Raw genomic sequence first — 20,526 nt, 5'->3', positions numbered from 1 at the left:
TTGGATTTAATAACATATAGTAATTTAGAGCCGATACATCTAATACCAGTGTTCAAGGCTAGCTATATATGGCATGGGAAATATTTTTTAAGTTGGTCAAATCCAACACATTGGAAAATAAGTGAGTCAGCCATAAATCTCTGAGAAGGGCAAAGCCATGGGGGTAGACCTCCAGTTTGTTGGAGGCTTCACATGGAGTGGCCCCCAAGTTACTAGAGTTTGAGGTTCCTTTTGCATGTCTGGAAAGGCCTTTGAAAATCAAGCGTAAGAACTATTTTATGAGAGCTTACTATGTGTGCCAGGCAACATTTTGAGTATTTTCCATGTATTAATTCCTTTAATCCTCAGGACAATTCTATAAGCATGGTGGATGCAAGTTACTCTCAAATCATTCAGAAAAAAATTTTAAAAAACAGAGAGAAGGAAAGAAAGAGAATCATAAAGCAAGTGGGGAAAATGCTACACAGGAGGAATGTGAATAAAGAATAAATAGGGCTGGGTGCATTGGCTTGCATCTGTAATCCCAACACTTTGTGAAGGTGATGCCCTGGTGGGTCACTTGAGCCTGGGAGTTTGAGACTAGTCTGGACAAATGGCAAAAACCCAACTCTACAAAAATTACAAAAATTAGCTGGATGTGGTGGCATGTGCCTGTGGTCCCAGCTACTCTGGATGCTGAGGTGGGAGGACTGCTTGAGTCCCAAATGTCGAGGCTTCAGTGAACCGAGATCATACCACTGCACTCCAACCTGGGCAACAGAGTGAGACCCTGTCTCCAAAAAAAAAAAAAAAAAAAAAAAAAAAAAACAAGAATGAGGAAATAGGATTTCCTTGTACTAATCTAGCTCTAAGTTTGAAACTATATCAAAATAAACACTTAACAAAAATACTCCTGTGAAGAAGATGTTATTCTTATTTTAGAGATGAAAAAACTGAGGCACAGAGAAGTTAAGTAACTTGCTTTTGGCCCCAACACCAACTGGTGGAGCTGGGATTCTAGATCATGGTTTGTGGAGGTTGATAGGGAAAGAAACACAGAGATTAGTTGTTCAAGTGGTTATTTGGATCTTTGTTGCCAACTTCATACTACAGACTGGATATTTGCGTGACCATGTCACCACCCCACCCCCAAATTTACAGATTAAAATTCTTTTTTTTTTTTTTTTTTTTTTTTTTGAGACGGAGTCTCGCTCTATCGCCCGGGCTGGAGTGCAGTGGCCGGATCTCAGCTCACTGCAAGCTCCGCCTCCCGGGTTTACGCCATTCTCCTGCCTCAGCCTCCCGAGTAGCTGGGACTACAGGCGCCCGCCACCTCGCCCGGCTAGTTTTTTGTATTTTTTTAGTAGAGACGGGGTTTCACCGTGTTCGCCAGGATGGTCTCGATCTCCTGACCTCGTGATCCGCCCGTCTCGGCCTCCCAAAGTGCAGATTAAAATTCTTACCCCCAAGATGATGGTATTTGGAGCCCTTGGAGGTGATTAGATCATGAAAGTGAAGCTCTCTTGAATGGAATTAGAGACCCCTCACTTCTTCCACCATGTGAGAACACAGTGAGATGATGGCCATCTGTGAACTAGGAAGAGGGCCCTCATCAGATGGCAAATCCTCTGGCACCCTGATCTTGGACTTCCCAGCCTCCAGAACTATAAGAACGACATTTGTTGTTTATAGGTAACCCAATTTATAGTATGTTATAAAAGAGGCACTAACACACTAAGTCACCCAAGAAGCATAATTTTGGTCTTGTCACCAAGCTTAGCATTTGGGTGCTTGGACAAATCTAGTGGAGAGGCAGGCAGGCTATGGGAAGAGGAGACTATGGGAGCCAGGAGGTGCCTAAGATATCATCTCATTGATTGCTCCTCAAAGTGTGGTCCTTGGCCCAGACACTGTTACCTTTTCATGGCCAGATAAGTACAGAAAGTATGGGTAAGCATTTAGATTTCTTTTTTTTTTTCTTTTGAGACAGAGTCTTGCTGTGTTGCCCAGGCTGGAGTGCAGTGGCACGATCTTGGCTCACTGCAAGCTCTGCCTCTGGGGTTCATGCCATTCTCCTGCCTCAGCCTCCTGAGTAGCTGGGACTATAGGCACCTGCCATCATGCTTGGCTAATTTTTTTTTTTTTTTTGTATTTTTAGTAGAGACGTGGTTTCACCGTGTTAGCCAGGATGGTCTCGATCTCCTGACCTCGTGATCCACCGGCCTTGGCCTCCCAAAGTGCTGGGATTACAGGCATGAGCCACCATGCCCGGCCTAGAATTCTTATAGAAATTTGACATTGTTGCAACTTCCAAATATCATTCTTCTGGTAATTCCTTTTTATTGTATTTCACAAAAGACCAGTCTACAATAGATTCAGGTAGGAGGAAGAAAGGAAAAATGTGTTCCTTCATTACACATTTAGTTTGAGAAGCAATGGTCGAGTCATATTCTCTTTATTTACAGGTGAGACAACCAAGGCTTGGATAAGCAGAGAGCTGTTCCAAATCTCATAATTATACAGTGGGAGAAGAGGATCTAGAACTGGGTCTTCTGCTTCCAGTTCCGGTGCCTAGTAATCTTTAAGGGATGCCATTCCTATTGAGCCCTCACACATCCTAGACAGCCATAAGGGCGCCTAGGATCCATCTCTCCTTTATCTGCAAGTTGCCCTTGGGTACCAAAATAGGAGCCAGAGCTCTGGCTAAAGACTGCCCCTATCAGTCTTTGTTGGATTCAAGCTCTGGGCTTAGGGAGAGAGGACACCTCTCTGGAAACATTGCTGCTGACATCTCACTGTTCCCTGCCTTTACTGCTCACTTGCTAGTTATTACTTGGAAAAGGTTGATCACTGGCGAGAATAAATAGGAATTCAGGTTATTAGGAATGTTTCCCAAGGATATAGCACCTTTTTAATCCCACAGAAGTTCATAAATTTTCCAGCTGTGCCAGAGGCACATGGTTGCAGAGCATGAAAGCCAACTGGCACTCTAAGTGTAACAAGTGGAAAATTCTGGCTGTGAAAGCCAAAAGGAATTCTTCACCTTAATTAAGAAAAAGCTCTGCAATATTGAAAGTCTAGGTAGAGAAGACAAGACTTGGCGTCTGACTTCTTTAAAATGAACTCTGCTTAATGAGGACTTAATTAACATAAATTGGAAAAGATCAAGACCAAAGCCCATTGAATTGGGTCCAGTTTAGGAATTAAAACTGTACAGTTCAACTCCTGCCCTTGACAGCAGTTCTGCCTTCTTAGTTTTATAGGTAACAAGCTTGATCCCCTTCCTAAGGGAATGTGCATAAACTATCTGCTTCTCTAGGGGAAATGAACTCTGGTGATTTTGAGAGATTACATTTAAAGGGCAATTTTCATTTACAGTTATCTGATTCAGTAAGTGTGGAGCTTTGCATCAACCAAGAGCTTGTTTAGGACCACTCTTGGTGTCTGGCTGCTTGCAAAAGTCAAATCAGTAAGCTATGTAGGACAAAATGTTACTCACGTTGAATCACTTCATATTAATGAAATGTAAATAAAGCCAGAGAAAGGGAAATTTTAGAAATCCAAATAAACACCCTTAATGTGATTTGTCTTCCCAAACAGCTCCTTGGATTATCTTTTCTGTGTGGTCATGTCTCAAATGCCTTTTAGTGATAACCCTGAATACTCTGCATTTCAACAAGATACAAACATTTTTCTCTTGAGTTCTTGTTTGCCGTTTCTGTTAGAAACATGAAAGCCACATCAACTAGATGGAAATCCTACAGGAATTTAAGAAGAAAAGATAAATTGTTTGACAATAAATGTGGTAAGTCCCATGTGATCAAATAATACTTATACATGAAAGCAAGAATATTCTACTTTGAACTGCTAGCTATAAAGTTAGGGTTAAAAAGGATTGAGCAGGAGACCTGTTGGTAGGGAAGTTGTATTTCAACACAAAATCTAAAAAGTCTTAGATGACGAGGCAAAGATCAGTGGACATGTGAGAGCTGACATTTTCTACTACTGAGGTTGTTTTGTTCTTGGCTTAAGAAAATGGATCTGGGATAATCTAGTTTTTATAAACTCCTGCAAATGAAGTGGCTTTAGTTATGTTGCAGTTGTTGAAAGGGACTGACCCTTCCCTGTAGCTTTGATGTGCAGTGTGAATTTGGCAAAGGGAACTTACGTTTGCCTTTCAGTGCTGAATGGCTAGAAGCACCATTATCCAGGTTCACGTATCTATCAGAAAAATCAGTTCTCTTCTGGTAAAGCCCCTTCCATCTCAGGATCATGTGAGATTCACCACACAACACTCACTAAACATGAGATCATTTTTACATAATGAGGGAGTGAAAACTGGAACCTGATTTCATATTTTTTCCCACAGATTTTGCTTTCTACTCTTGTCAGTCATATCTGCAAGGCTGACAGTTACCAGGGGCTGTGGCCAGTTATGAAGGAGAATGTGTCATGGCTGGCTGTGTTGGTCATAGCAACGTGTCTGCCTCAGAACAGATCCAGCATGGATGAACAAACAGAAAAATGTGTAAGAAGGCTTGTGATTGAAACAGACCGAAGGTGAGTGCTGGGACGGTCCATCAGAAACTTTCAATGATCGATAACAGGATATTCACACAGTCATTTTACTTTTGAATAACTTATCAAGTTGCCAAGCAAATAATTAATAATGGTTTGTCACTAGTTGGCAACTTCTCAAAAAGTCTATGGTTGATAAGGACACTCATTTCTCATAACCTCAGCCAGTACAGAATTACAATGTCAATCAGCAAATGTATCAAGCACCAGAGCACTGTGGTAGCAGCAGCTGAGGCATCAATATGAGTGAGACATACTTCTTATTCACAACAGAAGCTCAGAGTCAGCGGAAGAAAAATGTGTAAACACGTTTTTCTAATGCAATAAGATGAGAGCTATAACAAATGTATGAAAAAAAGTGCTACAGGAACACAGATGGAGGCTTGATTGATTCTGCTTGGGAAAGTCTGAGAATGCATCACAGGGAAAGAGAATTTAGCTTCCTGGAAAGATGAGTAGAATTTACCAAAAAGGAGGCTATTTTAAGCAAAGAAGTGCATCATATGCGAAGGATGATGTCAAGGATGTGCTTGTCATTTTCAGGGTATAAGCGTAGAGCAGTTTCATTGTCATTATCTCTGTGTGTTCAAGACCTATATTCTCCCAATAAATCTAATTTTCAAGACTATTGTCTTACTTTGGACTCAAAATCTAATTTGTAATGCAAATCTGAGCAATGACCTCTTTGTGTCAATGGTCTCAGACTGCCCCTAGAAATGATGAATGCATGGGTCCCATAGGTGAATGCATTGGTCCACAGGCAGAAAGAATGGAGTTCCAAGTCAGTCAGGCCAAGGTTCAACACAAGGAGGTAGGAACTTCAGACTGGAAGCTGAAGCATGTTTTATGGTCATTAGTGGCTGAGGCCAGCCCAGAAGACCAGGGAGACTTCACTCCAGTAGAGGCCAGAAGAAGATTCCCTCTATGGACTTCAGATTCCTCTTTTGTAAAATGAGCTAGTTTGACTAGATCCGTTACTGGCAAACTTTGTTTCCTAGACCCCAGAGTTCCACGAAGGTTCTCCTGTGGCTGGTGATGAGAAAGAGTAAGGCCAAGTTGGGAAGGCTAAAACTCCCCCACCCCTTCCCTTTACTAGAGGATTCTGATTTCATTTGTTTTCATGTTGGCAATCCACATAAGATATAGTTTGAAAATGGTATATTTTACAGTTCAAACAAAAAGGAAAACCTTGGAATAGAGAATTAAGTGCTGGTTCTCTATGATTACAAGCCTCCTTTACTTCCTCTGAAATCCCATAGTACTTGATTTATGCTTCTTTGTAACACTCAATTTTACCCTGTGTTATTTTTTATGTTTCAAAGACATGCACTTGTTTTTTCTCTTATGGAGTTTTTTGCTCAATGAAGGCGCGTACATGGTGGCTAAACCTTCCCAGACACACTGGCCTTCTTCCTGTTCCTCAGATTCACTAAACTCATACCCTAGGATCTTTGCATTTGTGATTTTTCTCTATCCAGAATATGTTTTCCCAGATTTTCATGAAATTTGCTCCTTCACTTATTTTAGGGACCTTCTCAAATGTGACCTTATCTGATGAACTTTCCTGAACACCTTATATATAAAATATAATTCCTATTCTCCTTATACACTCACACACACACCTCTTCATTCTGTTTTAATTTTTCCATAGCGCTTAGCATCACTTGACGTATTTTATATTTCATTATTTGTTTCACGTCTGTCTCATCCACTAGAATGTAAATTCCAGGGGCCAGAGACCTTTCTGTGTTGGTCACTGATCTATCCTGGACACCTGAACAGAGTCTGACATGGAGTTACCACCCAGTCACTGGAAGTATTTAAGACTCAGTTCCTATCCAGCCAAGACCTCCTGTTAGACAAAGATAAGATCCCACTTGCAGTGATGGACAGTTCAGCCATGTTTTCTTATTGTCCGTAACATCCAAACCAATGTGCCAACACAAACCACCTCCTCTAGTACTCACAGTCTGAATAGAATTGTAAAGAAAGAGCACGGGATTTGGAGATGGAAGATTTGGATTTCAGTCTTAACCGTCACATACTTGTGGGGTGCTTTTAGGCAAGTGACTTAATCTCTCCAAGCTTTAGTTTCCTCACCTGTAAAAATGAGGTAATAATTGACCTGTCATATAAGGTTGCTATGAGGATTATCACAAGTAAAATGTATTAAAAGCGGTTTGTAATTTGCAAGTGACCACGTTAGATGTGGCTTCTGGAAAATGAAGCAGTGGAGAAACAGGATTCTAAGTTGCCCTTAAGTCAATACTAGTACTTCTGGCAACTAATTCCTCTGGAAATGGAGATAAGAATACCCCTTTCGGCCGGGCGCGGTGGCTCAAGCCTGTAATCCCAGCACTTTGGGAGGCCGAGGCGGGCGGATCACGAGGTCAGGAGATCCAGACCCTCCTGGCTAACACGGTGAAACCCCGTCTCTACTAAAAATACAAAAAAAAAAAAAAAAAAAAAAAAAAAAACTAGCCGGGCGCGGTGGCGGGCGCCTGTAGTCCCAGCTACTCGGAGGCTGAGGCGGGAGAATGGCTGGAACCCGGGAGGCGGAGCTTGCAGTGAGCCGAGATCGCGCCACTGCACTCCAGCCTGGGCGACACAGTGAGACTCCGTCTCAAAAAAAAAAAAAAAAAAAAAAAAAAAGAATACCCCTTTCTGTTTGAAAGTGGAGAAGTGAATCAGATTATCTAACTGAAACACCTTCCAGCTTTATGATTCATGATTTTATGTTTTTGATGAAATCAGTAAGAAAATATTGAGTACAGAAAGTATTTTTACTGAAACTACAAAGTTTTCAAATGAATAGTCCCCCTAAACAGTCTCTTTTAGCCTTGTAGAATCATCTGTTACTGTATGTAATGGAAAGGCAACTTTATTTCAAGATTTATGCTAATTTCTGTTTCCCTATATTTATACTATGTGCCTTAGCCCCATAGATTCAGAAAATAAATTATTTATCTATGGAATGTATTTGGCACTTAGCTTGAATTGCCTTTCCCAATAAACTATTTTTTATTTATTACCATTGATATAAAATGCTTGAACGCTCGGAAGGCAGTGTGTTCAGAGGCAATGAACACTGAAAAAGGAGTTAGGAATTTAAGTTCTTGTCATGGTTCTCTCACTAGCCAGTTAAGCAGCCTCAGGCGAGTTGCCATCTCTCTGGGCCTGAGTTTCCATATGCATTAGTATGTGTGTGTACATATTACATATATATTTATATATACTGTATGTCATAGGGAGGGGAAAAGTCACATGAAGTGCCAACTGCAGACTCAGGAAGAGAACTGCCTTTGCTTCAGAATACACCTTATATGGGCATGTTTGGTTATGAAAATGAGACCTACTGGCCATAACTTGACTGGGCTAGGACTGAACCAAAAAGGAATACGTTTCTCTACATTATAGAAGAAAAAGATACTGATGAGGTGCCCGGGGAAGAGAGAGATGCTGGAGAAGGGGCTATGAGCAAGAGGAGGCAGGTGAGGCAAGCCCCAATAAAAAATAACCAGAGGCTGGGACTAGAATGAAGAAATAAATAGACACCAAGAAGCTCTGAGTGATGGGAAAGCTCTGAGTGATGGGATAAAGCAAGTGGGGAAAATGCTACACAGGAGAATGTGAATAAAGAATAAATAGGGCTGGGTGCATTGGTGCGCACCTGCAATCCTAACACTTTGGGAAGGTGACGCGCGGGTGGGTCATTTGAGTCTGGGAGTTTGAGACTAGTCTGGATAAATGGTGAAACACTGACTCTACAAAAAATACAAACATTAGCTGGATGTGGTGGCACGTGCCTGTGGTCCCAGCTAATCTGGATGCTGAGGCAGGGGAATTGCTTGAACCCAGGAGACTGAGGTTGCAGTGAGCGGAGATCATGCCATTGTACTCCAGTCTAGCGACAAAGCTAGACTCCGTCCCAGAACAGGGACAACTGATGTCTGGTGAGGAGACATTTTCCTGATGGACTGGGAGCAGATCCATTGGACTAATAGACACATCTGTGTTAGATTTGTGCTCTCCTCCTAACATACTTTGTCTCCCTCTTCTAGGCCCTGCTCTCTGCTAGATTTTCTCTTTCCTTAGTGTCCTCATGGCTATGCTTGGTGTGCCAAGTCCTTGGCACTCCAGTTGCAATTGCAGTTGCTTTTTTTTTTTTTAGACGGAGTCTCTCTCTGTTACTAGGCTGGAGTGCAATGGCGCAATCTTGGCTCATTGCAACCTCCACCTCCCGGGTTCAAGTGATTCTCTTGCCTCAGCCTCCCAAGTAGCTGGGATTACAGGCACGCACCACCATGCTCAACTAATTTTTGTATTTTCACTAGAGACAAGGTTTCACCATGTTGGCCAGGATGGTCTTGATCTCCTGACCTCGTGATCCACCTGCCTCGGCCTTGCAATAGCAATTGCATTTTTAAGAACAACTCCTTTCAGAAGGCGCAGTGGATGACGTTGGTGCTCCCAATCAGACCTCGCAAGATCTTTTTTTCTTTTTGAGGTGGAGTCTGGCTCTGTCGCCTAGGCTGGTGTACAGTGGTGCGATCTCAGCTCACTGCAACCTCTGCCTCCTGGGTTCGAGTGATTCTCCTGCCTCAGCCTCCTGAGTAGCTGGGATTACAGGCACACGCCACCACACCTGGATGAGTTTTGTATTTTTAATAGAGATGGAGTTTCACCATGTTGGTCAGGCTGGTCTCGAACTACTGACCTTACAATCCACCCATTTCAGACTCCCAAAGTGCTGGGATTACAGGCATAAGCCACTGTGCCCAGCTGATCTTTTTGTCTTTACCATTTTTGTGTATACTCATATATCCGTTTGCTGTTCATTTGCTTCTAACTCACAGCTGCTGCAGCTCTTTGGAGAACTGCTTTTAGGATGCCAGGGCCTGTGCAGAGAGCCCCTCCAGCCAAAGCGCCTGGGCATTTATTCTCTCCACCCTGCTTGTGGCCTTGATGAATGGTGTACAAGTGAGGTAGGTATGAAAGCCCAGTGCTCTTGCTTTTCTTGCCTCTGGTACAACTCGGAGGCATAACTTACGCTCCAGAGGTCCCCTGCAGGATTAGGCCAAGACTACCCTCTGTAGGACTTGCCTGCAATGACACCCTTGTTTGGCTTCCCCCTCTTCCTGCTATCTTCCCTGACTTAAATTTTTATTTTAGGTTTGGGGGTACATGTGAAGGTTTGTTACATAGATAAACAGGTGTCACGAGTTTGTTGTACATATTATTTCATCACTCAGATATTAAGCTCAGTACCCAATAGTTATCTTTTCTGCTCCTCTCCCTCCTCCCACCCTCCCCTCTCAGGTAGACTCCAGTGTCTGTTGTTTCGTTCTTTGTGTTCATAAGTTCTTATTGTTTAGCTCTTGCTTATAAGTGAGAACATGCGGTATTGGGTTTTCTGTTCCTGTGTTAGTTTGCTAAGGATGATAGGCTCCAGCTCCATCCATGTTCCCACAAAAGACATGATCTTGTTCTTTTTTTATGGCTGCATAATATTCCACGATGTATATGTACCACACTTTCTTTATCCAGTCTGTCATTCATTGGCATTTAGGTTGCTTCCATGTCTTTGCTAGTGTGAAGAGTGCTGCGATGAACATTTGCGTGTATGTGTCTTTATGGTAGAATGCTTTATGTTCTTCCGGGTATATACTCAGTAACGGGATTGCTGGGTCGAATGGTAGTCCTGAGAAGCAGTCTTAATAAATCACTGGCTCACAAATCCCAAATCCACATCTCAGGGAACCCAACCTAAAATCACCCTCTAACTCCAGAAGTGGAGGCTTTTAACCCTTTTTAGGTCATAGATACCTTTTAGTATCTGATAAAAGGTCTGAGCGGTTTTCCTCTTCTTCAAAAATAAGTACTGCTAGGCACAGTGGCTCATGCCTGTAATTCCAGCACTTTGGGAGGCTGAGGTGGGAGGATCATTGAGCCCAGGAGTTCAAGCCTGCAGTGAGCTATGATTGTGCCGCTCCACTCCAGCCTGGGCAACACAGTGAGACCCTGTCTCAAAAAACAGCAACAAAAAAGTGCACGTGCCTGTAATTCGTTTGTATTTGTTCTGTAGTCTTGAAAATATAAGACGAGCCTCATCGATTTTTGCAAATCATATCTGACTCAGCCTTCCACCCACCAGGTGGTTGAGAAATCCAAGGAGGGCCTTTCTCATTCTTCCTCATTCTTCACTTGGGATCATACAGGAAACCTGGTCCAGAAATGCTGGGAAGGGCTGCAGGATTTTGTTCCACACTCTCGGGTTTTTGTTCTTCACTCAGGGGTACGGTTGATGATATGTGGTTCTGCTCAGGGATCTGTGCACGGGCCCCCAGACTGCAGCACTAGCGTTCAGACTCTCCAGGTGCATAGCAGGAAGCACACACTCAACTTAGATGAGGCCTTAATACCTCTGCTGTACTCTGTGTGAGCCCCACCACCAGATCTTACATGGACAGCACCTCTCCCCTCAGTCTCTACCCAGATCTGTTTTCAGGAACCACCCTGTAGTAGCTTCATGAAGCTTCCTTAACCCTACAAACCAGCCATATTCCCTTTGTCTTCCCTCTTCTAGGGCAATTCCATGTCTGCCCTCTGCCTCCAGCAAAGAAATGAATAGAGGTAGTCTCCAGGGCAGAACTGAGTCCAAGGAGCACTGAAAAGTGAAGAACGGTTATATCTCTAGAAGGAGGAAGGGAAAATTGCCCTTTTATTCATCTACAGACAAAAACTAATTAAGGCAGACATTAATGACTCAATAAAATATCCCATCCCCATACAATATTGTATATGACCCTAGGAAGTTCAGTGTTCTCAGGACTCCAGGTTGTAAGCATCTGACCTAAAGGAAAGGAAGAAAGCTGTCACCTATCCTACCTGTACCAGCCAGTGACCAGGATGCTCGACTTTAGAATTAAAATGTCTCTCCTTGATCTAGAATCTCTCTATCTTATGTCCGTGGTTTCCCCCTCATCTGATACCGAAGTTACTTTAGTTGAACGAGAAAGTGAGGCAAGACTAATAGAACCTTTGGTTTTACCAAAGTACCTAATTAACAAGCAAGGATGTGATGTTGGTACCATTTTTTTTTTTAACCATTGTTGGCATTATGTTGCCTTTATGACAACACTTGTTGAATCTGCTAAAAACAATGTCATTCAGAGACTTCCCTCATGAGTTGGTGACGGGCCTTGGGCGAAGTATTTTGGCCAGGTGATACCAGTGGTAAACATTCCCAGTAGTCAGATGGTGGCCAGAGACCATCAAATTCTCATGAGTAGGAAACATGTATTATTCATCTTTATATACCTAGCAAATAGCAGAATACCTAATATTATTACTATTACATAATAATACTAACATTATTAATAAATAAGTGTTAGGTGGACCTAATTCATATCAAGCAAATTTTATTTGCTGGTTAGCATGAAGGATTATGTTAAAAAAACTTTATAAATATCTCCTTTTGGAATAGGAAGATATCTTTATATTTGCACTTGCTGTGTTCTTCACCATCTTGAATATAATAAGGCCACATCTCTTTAAATATTTAAATTAAAAGGACTCTGAGTCCTATCCCACTATTGCACAAACATTGTTCATTACCAGAGTGCTTCCTCCTATACAAGAACCCTAAACATTTAATCCAGCCACAAGGCGGTTGCTCCAATCTTGTGCTTTTATTGGAGTGGGAACCGAGAAACTTCTCTTTGAGGCTAGAGGACTCAGTTTGGGGGGACAAGATATTTCAGAAGTATCCACCATGTGACTGTTGCTGCCACCATGACTGGAGGCCTGTTATTGCAGTGGAAACCAGGCAGCATGAGGGATGCCTTTGACCAGCTGCTGTCACGGCACAGTGTTCCCACCCGACTTACTCTTCTTGCTCCCAACTCCTTGCCAGGATAAGAACTTAGATACACCCTCTTAGGCTGGAGGACCCCATAACCACCGCTAGAAAATAGTTATTCTGTGTCAAAATTGCCTCATGTGCTCACAATGGTGCAGCTATTTAAATTCACCCATGTCTTAGTCTATTTGGGCTGCTACAACAAAATACCACAGACTGGGTAATTTATAAACAACAGAAATTTATTTATCACATTGCTGGAGGCTGGGGTGTCCAAGATTAAGGTGCTGCCAGGTTCAGTGTCTGGTGAAGACCCATTCCTCATAGATGGAGTCATCTCACTGAGTCCTCACATGGCAAAAGGGGAAAAGCTTCCTCAGTCCTCTTTATAAGGGCACTAATCCCATTCATTAGGACTCCACCCTCATGACCTAGTCACCTCCCAAAGGCCTACTTTTAATGCCAACACGTTGGGAATTAGATTTCAACTCATGAATTTTAGAGGGACATAAACATTCAGACCATGCAACCCATGTGCCCACTTACCGACAGCTAAACCCCTGTGCCAGGGAGCTGGGTCAGACGTGGTGCAGCATTGTGCTTGGACTTAGCTGGGCCTCTGCATTGTTCATCTCCATGGGGCACCGTGCAGACAGAACACACGCTGACTGACATCTCTCTGGAATTTCCTATGCCTATCTTCACCTATCTTTTTTTTCATCTCTTTCCAGTGCCAATGCCATATTCAAACTGTGAGTATTATATAATAAATAATGCTAAGATAGCACTTTGTTCTGTGATACTTTATGTTTACATAGTACTGACATGTCTATCATCTTATTGATCATCTCTTCCTCACACTAGCCTTCTGATGTATGGGGACCCATGTTTATATTCAACCCCATCTTATAAGGAGGAAAGTGAGAGTAGACCAGGTTAACTAACTTGTCCAAGTCTTGTAAGTGGCAGGCCTGGATTTTAAACCTAAGTCTTTGTGACTGCTATACTCATTCAAGGAGTTTTAAAAGATTTTGGTGTCAGCACCTTCCTTTAAGGTAAAATTGAAAGCATAATCCCATATATTGAACAGACAAATATGGAGCTGTTGTCATTGGAGAAGAAGTATGGGATCCCTTCCCTCCCTAGCAACCCCATGTAATATGGTTTGGCTCTGTGTCCCCACGCAAATCTCATCTTGTAGCTCCCATAATTCCCACGTGTTGTGGGAGGGACCCAGTGGGAGATAACTGAATCATGGGCATGGGTCTTTCCTGTGCTGTCTTCATGATAGTGAATAAGTTTCACAAGATCTGATGGTTTAAAATAAATGAGAGTTTCCCTGCACAAGCTCTGTCTCTCTTTGCCTGCTGCCATCCACGTAAGATGTGACTTGCTCCTCCTTGCCTTCCACCATGATTATGAGGCCTCCCCAGCCACGTGGAACTGTAAGTCCAGTAAACGTCTTTTTTTTTTTTTTGGTGAATTTCCCGTTCTCGGGTAGGTCTTTATCAGCAGTATGAAAATGGACTAGTGACATAGTTGCTAAAAGCCATTCCAAGTCCATCCGAAAGTCTATGATTCTTAACTAATTTCATGTGTGCAACTGATGTTGTATTTGATTACCTCAATTTTACAGAAAAGAAAACTGTGATTTGGAGGTGTTAAAATGCCTTTGTTTACTTTCCCTCTTCATCTGCCTGGTTGATATTTAAAAACGAAACTCAGCCTTGGCATGACAGGAGGGAGGAAGGGAATGTGTTCCCATTTGGTTTGTACATTTGTGACTCTTTTCGTAATGTGAAGTTAGTTCACACGAGGCAGGTGAAACAAGTCTTTACACATTCTCCTTTGCCTTTCTTATGCCTGTGATGTTGAGGTTTTAGTGGAAGTCACTCTTCAGCAAGTGGAAGCAATGCCTGCTATAAAACAGTTTTTATTCATTTGGTCACCAGAAAGGAAGAATACTGTACTAATATTCCAGTGGAAACTTACAAAATATTAAATGATAACCGTGTTGGCTGCAGAGAGAAATCATGTTGGTCTCAGCATCATGTTTGTGATTATGGAGGATTCTTTAGGATTTTATAGAAAAAATATTTAAACTAAAGTCTATTTTTAAATATCTGATTCTAATTTTTATAAAATAGAAATTTGTTCATTGCTCATGCTCTTCAAACATTTGGACCATGTAAGAAAGGGGTTGTAATACTGGTCAAATGTCCTGCCATCAACTGAAGCACAATCAGAGATTAAGCCTGAGTTCCTCCATGACCATCTCCATTTAATTGTCCTGTGGCATCCACTTAAATAGTCACATTGATGGAAAACCTTTAACATCATGCAAGTGAAATGTTACTTTGAAGAAAATTCCTGACATTTGTTTCATTTGGTTTGTTAGTGTCATTTCTCTTGAAAGACTTACTCATTTACACTACACCTTTTCAAAATGGATCAAGTGGTTCAAACAGCGAAAAACAAACTGTTAACAAAGACTGAAAAAACCGAACTCATGCAAATGAATCAGTAACGCATATGGTAGCCAAGAGGGCAAAACCAACGATTGTAATTAAACATTTATTTTTGTCCCAGGATTTTTGGTATCTGGGGAAAAAATGGCATAAGAAGTGACAAAATTCTTATGTACTTGTATAAAGCATGCCAGTTCTTCAGGAAGGATAGCCTTCTTCTAGTAATAAATTTAAAAAGGAATCTATGGTATTGGTGAGACTCAGGCTGATACTGGTCCTCTAAACAAAATTTTAAAATGTTTAAATGAGATTAAATACATTTTAGACGTTCATGTTTTCTGTGTTAATCAGAACAGACTGAGTCTTGCTGTAATAACAGATCTTCAAATCTCAGTGGCTCAACCCAGGAAATTTTTATTTGTTGCTTACATCATAGTGTGATGGGAGTAACATGGCTTTCCTGGGTCATTCTCATTTGAATAGAAACTCGGGGATCTGTTCTCCTTCTACCTTGTAACTAATTCTGCCAACTGGTAATCCCTCCTTTCCAGCATACAGATAAGGGAGAGAGAGGATGAGGGGGTGGGGAGGATTGCACGACACACTTTAGAGACCAGGCCTGGAAGAGAGATGTATTATTTCTATTCACATACCATTGGCCAGAATGCAATCACATCCCCCTAATATTGTCTGCAAGGACAATGGGAATATATGATATTCCTCCATTCCTGGAAGGAAGAAAGCAGATGAATGGGCATCTGGGCAACTTCTACTCTGTCTAGTATTCACCTTAGAGCTTTCTTTATCTTTAACTCCTCTCATCTTTAACTCTGTTTCAAAACACTTTAGTCCCTGAGGGTTCCCTGGGACAAGGAATTATGTTCACCAATTATACAAATATAAAGTATTATTATATTAATATAATTTATAATAAAAATATATTTCTTTGTACCAATCAGCTAAATACTAAATATTGGGGCAAATTTTTTTATTATTATACTTTAAGTTCTAGGGTACATGTGCACAACGTGCAGGTTTGTTACATATGTATACATGTGCCATGTTGGTGTGCTGCACCCATTAACTCGTCATTTACATTAGGTATATCTCCTAATGCTATCCCTCTCCCCTCCCCTCTCCCCACAATAGGCCCCGGTGTGTGATGTTCCCCTTACTGTGTCCAAGTGATCTAACTGTTCAATTCCCACCTGAGTGAGAACATGCAGTGTTTGGTTTTCTGTTCTTGTGATAGTTTGCTGAGAAAGATGGTTTCCAGCTGCATCCATGTCCCTACAAAGGACACGAACTCATCCTTTTTTATGGCTGCATAGTATTCCATGGTATATATGTGTGGGGCTATTTTTGAGCATGTTTCTATAAATGATGAACCTTTATGCAGTTAAGATGAGAAAATATATATGTGTATGTATATATATAAATATACATATATATATAGTCAATAAAATGAAATGACTCTGTTCTCTCTTCGTCATCTGGAGCAGTCCTGATTTTAATTGATTCTATATTGGAGGGCCCAAGTAAGATTCTTTTGTATAAGAATTCCCCTTCTGAAAAAAAGGTTTGAGAAGCATTGGATTCACATAGCATGCCCCCTTGGCTCAGGGGAAAGTACCCTCAAGGATCAGAACCATATTCCTCTAAAGCCGGCAGCTAAACAGGATATTTTCACAAAATCTAAAGAGGGAGTGTCATGGACCTCAGGGAGGAGCAAAGCTATTACAGAAAAGGGAGGGTTTTCATCACATCTGTATTATTCTTGGTTTGAGCCCTGAGTCAGCACCAACTGAAGCTTCAGTTGACCTGAAACACTGCGCTCGGCGGAGTTTTGGAAAATTAATCAGCTTACGTTCAAGAACACTTACATCCCTACACGTTCATTTTACAACGTTTCACACCCATACATTTGGCTCTGAGGTCTGCTTCATTCAGATAAATATTGGAAAGGCCTGAATTCCTATCACAGCCAGGATTTTCTTCAGCTCCAGGGATTTGTTTGGTTTTGTGCCATTTTATCCCTAGTTTTATTCCTTCCATCTGATTCAAATGTTTTATTACCCACTCTTGTTGTTCTTAAGGGGGAAAAAAAGAGAAAAGAAAAGAAGCTGCAAAACTACACCTCTCTTAAAACAGGAAAACGTTCTGGTATGAATTTCCTGTCAGATTTTGGGCAGGTTAGTTGGCAACTGGTGATTTGGACACATTTCAGATTTCCGAGTACATTTCACAGAGAGCTTTATTGGCTCCCTCTGGACCCCCGTTAAAGAACAGTGAGATGCAGGGCTCAGCTTAATCACCACATTTTCACTAGCCAGCTGCTCTTCTGTGCGCATCACCAAGTGCATGATCTTCATCATCACACGGCTTTTTACGTTATCTGTGAGCTTGGAAAAGGGACTCATCACCGTCAGAATTTTACAGTTGCAGGGAAATGGAACTTGTGGGGAAAGCCTGATTGTCAAATGCAGTCACCGTGATGTCAGTGACTAGCTTTCTGTCGTTGTCCTAAGAAGCTTTTTAAAGAGAAGGTTTTTAGATATACAAAAAGGTTACAAAGACAGTAGAGAGAGTTTCTATATACGCGACTCCCAGTTTACCCTATTGTTAATATCGTACATCACTATGGTCCATGTTTCACTTTAATGAACCCATATTGACACATTATGATTATCTAACGTTCATACTTTATCAGGAGTTCCTTAGTTGTAATTAATGTTCTTCTCTGTTCCAGGACATCTGATCCTGGGCTCCACATTACATTTAGTTCTGATATCTCCTTTCCTTAGTCTCTTCTGCCACTGTATTTTTGCTTTGGTGTGTGTGTGTGCAAGTGTGTGTGTGTGTGTGTGTGTTTGTACTAGCTTGTGATGTAATATGCAGGTCTTGGCCTGCCAAATGGAAAGCCAGTGGTATACAGCAAATTATAGTTAACCACTCTTTAAGTTGGTAGCAATAATTGAAAAGAGAATATTAAGGAATACGCTAAATATTATAAGTATTTCGGATGCTAGTTTATTACAATTAAAAAATGGAGAGGAGACAGTTATATTTACAGAAAACTAAACAGCAAATAGAAGGTGTCCGAGAGATGTGGAGAATTCAGGCCTAAATACCATTCAGATCTATAGAGACCTGTAGGGTTCCCAAAGCAGGCACTAATGTGTTTCTTCTAGTGATTGTTCATTTCTTTCAGGAATGTTGTTTGTCTTTTGTGACTCATAGCAGCCACTTTTACTGATATTTTTTTTTTGAAATGTCAGATGTGGCCAACTGCCTGGGCTAAAAAGAGTTTGGTACGTAGATTTGGGTTTCATTGGCTGTTTCCCATGGGAAAGTTAGTTGATTAGATTACAGATGAAAGACTGTTCCAGTCAGCTGTTTAGGCCATACACAGATGGAAGGAATCGGGGAAGGCAGGGTGTACACATTTGCCATGATACTCAGCCCAGATAATTTAATATTAATTTCCCCCTTTGTTGGTGAGGGGTTGGGAGTGATAAGGTCAAAGATGATAAGAAATCTTAAAATATTTGTTGGTGCCAATGGTGTAACCTCTAATTTAACAAAGTACTGCACGTAGGGTGTCCTTGTAGGCTTTGGGAAAATTATAGAAGAGAAGGAAAGAGAGAGAGAGAAGAGAGAAGCAAAAAGAGAAGAGTGAGAAGAAAGGGAGAGAGAGGATTAAGTGTTTCTGGCATGCTGAGAATGAAATCCCTCTAGGGTAGACAACATTTGATAGAGATAACCCATCTTTTATGTTTCAAGCCAAAGTGAACAGAGTCCATACACTTAGCAGGTGTCAGTAGACAGGATTTAGGTCTGTGTTTTAATTTTAAAAATTAATTTCCTCACCTTAGAATCCAATGGTGGAAGGAATTTTCAAAAACTTTACATCTTTCTGCTTAGCTCCAAGCAGGCAACTCAGTCACACCCAGCTGTTCCTTTTTACTCACTGTCTTCTTGATTTCCTAGGTCTTTTTCATTTTAGCAATTAAAATGACACGATCACTTGGATAGATTAGTTGAAAAAATTAAAACAGGACAATGGTCATTCTAAATTGTACAATTGCTTGATTAAGCATTAATTGAATAGTTTGTGGCTAATTCAGTTCATTCATATTTATTCTCCCTGACTTTCTTCCCTGCCAGCTTTTGACTATCTTATTGATTTATGAAAGTAGAGAGGGAAAAAGAACAAAACAAGTGAATCCATTCTACTATTTGCTAAGTGATCTGGTAACTTTGGAGTAGGCAATGGAATTGAAAAGGTAGAATGATACATTTGTATTCATTCTTTCTCAAAATCATGAGGAGAAGATTATTTCTAATTTGGGGATATCTGCCACCTCTTCCCCCAACTGATAATAAACACACACGTGCTCGCTCGCGCACACCCACACACACGCACTCCTCAAATCTTTAGGTGGAACAGACCTTGCCCTGGTATCTCAGCACCTCTTCGGCTTTTCATATTTACTTTCAGTTTATAAAGACACATGTGCTGTTTCCAATCTGCTTAGGGTTGGTGTTTCTGCTGGGAAAGTAAATGGCAAAACGATCACATGACTGCCAAGGGTAAACACTGCTGAAGGCCACAGCTGCTGCTTAAGGGGGAAGGCGTGGGCTGGCTGGAACGTTAAGGCAACATGAGGAGGAGAGGTTAGAGATTGGGTGAGAGAAGAAAGACCTGCCCCTTCCCACCTGCCTCTGCTCAGTTCCTTCAGGAAGCAGACACCAAGATGGAATTAGGAATGCAAAACGTTGACTAGGGGGCGATGCCTGTGAAGGATAAAGGGAGAGGGAGCAGGAACAGGTGGGACAAGGCTCAGACCATGATGCAAGTTTCACATCTGTAAAGAGAGAGCAGGAAGGAAGAAGAATCAGGCAGATAGAGTTTCAGCCTGCAGGGCAACTCTGAGAAAGTCTTGGCTAGGCTGATAGGGACATCCAAAGCAACAGTTTCCCAGTAGAGCAGGCATGCCCACCTCAACCTAGCAGACCCCTACCTGTGTCCCCTCTCCCCATGGTCAATCATTGGCTGGGAGCAGCTCTGGAGAAGCATGGCCCTGGTATGGATGCTATGATGGACCCCACAGCTGTGACATAGCTGTAGGCTGGCAGGTAACCACACTTCTTACTAAAGATTCTCTTTTTAAAAGTTGTTTATATTTTTAAATTTTATTGTTCATGTTTAAGGTATACAACATGATATTTTGATACACATATACGCACTGAAATGATCACTACAGTCGAGCAGATTCTCTCTTAAAGGGAGATCTCAGCAGCACCTCCTCATGGATGCCACACCCATGAGTCTTATTATAATAGTAATGACACGTAAAAAAGGCAAGAGAGGGCAGCATGCCTGGTCACATTGCTACCATTTACCCTCACATCGTAGATGATCACAAGAGGCACAAAACTGAGTTATAGTTTCCCTTTAGCTCTTAAAATCCTAAGGCACCTTGCAAAAGTTAGCCTGACCCAGTTTAGTTTCTTCTAGCTACCACATGTGGTCCAAAAATCATCTAGAACGATTTGCAGCATGCTGACTCAACTTGTCAGAGCCGGAAGCCCCTTGGCAGACACGAAAACTCTCTCATCTCTCAGATCTGTGTGGAA

The 20,526-nt window shown here is 41.6% G+C and overlaps 1 long non-coding RNA gene across 1 annotated transcript in view; it reads left to right on the top strand.

The window, feature by feature from the left end:
* The first annotated feature begins 3,068 nt into the window (after positions 1-3,068).
* LOC117062460 overlaps positions 3,069-20,526 on the top strand; it is a 37,261-nt gene continuing 19,803 nt past the window's right edge. Inside the window, exons 1-3 of the long non-coding RNA XR_004428391.1 lie at positions 3,069-3,784; positions 4,349-4,539; positions 9,414-9,542. This is a non-coding gene — a long non-coding RNA (uncharacterized LOC117062460). The remainder of the gene's footprint in view (positions 3,785-4,348; positions 4,540-9,413; positions 9,543-20,526) is intronic.

Source organism: Trachypithecus francoisi, unplaced genomic scaffold, assembly GCF_009764315.1.
Source record: "Trachypithecus francoisi isolate TF-2019V2 unplaced genomic scaffold, Tfra_2.0 Lachesis_group17, whole genome shotgun sequence".
In the NCBI taxonomy this organism is placed as follows: Eukaryota; Metazoa; Chordata; class Mammalia; order Primates; family Cercopithecidae; genus Trachypithecus; species Trachypithecus francoisi.
Note: the sequence above shows the minus strand (reverse complement) of the source record. Positions and strands in the feature narration are given on the sequence as shown.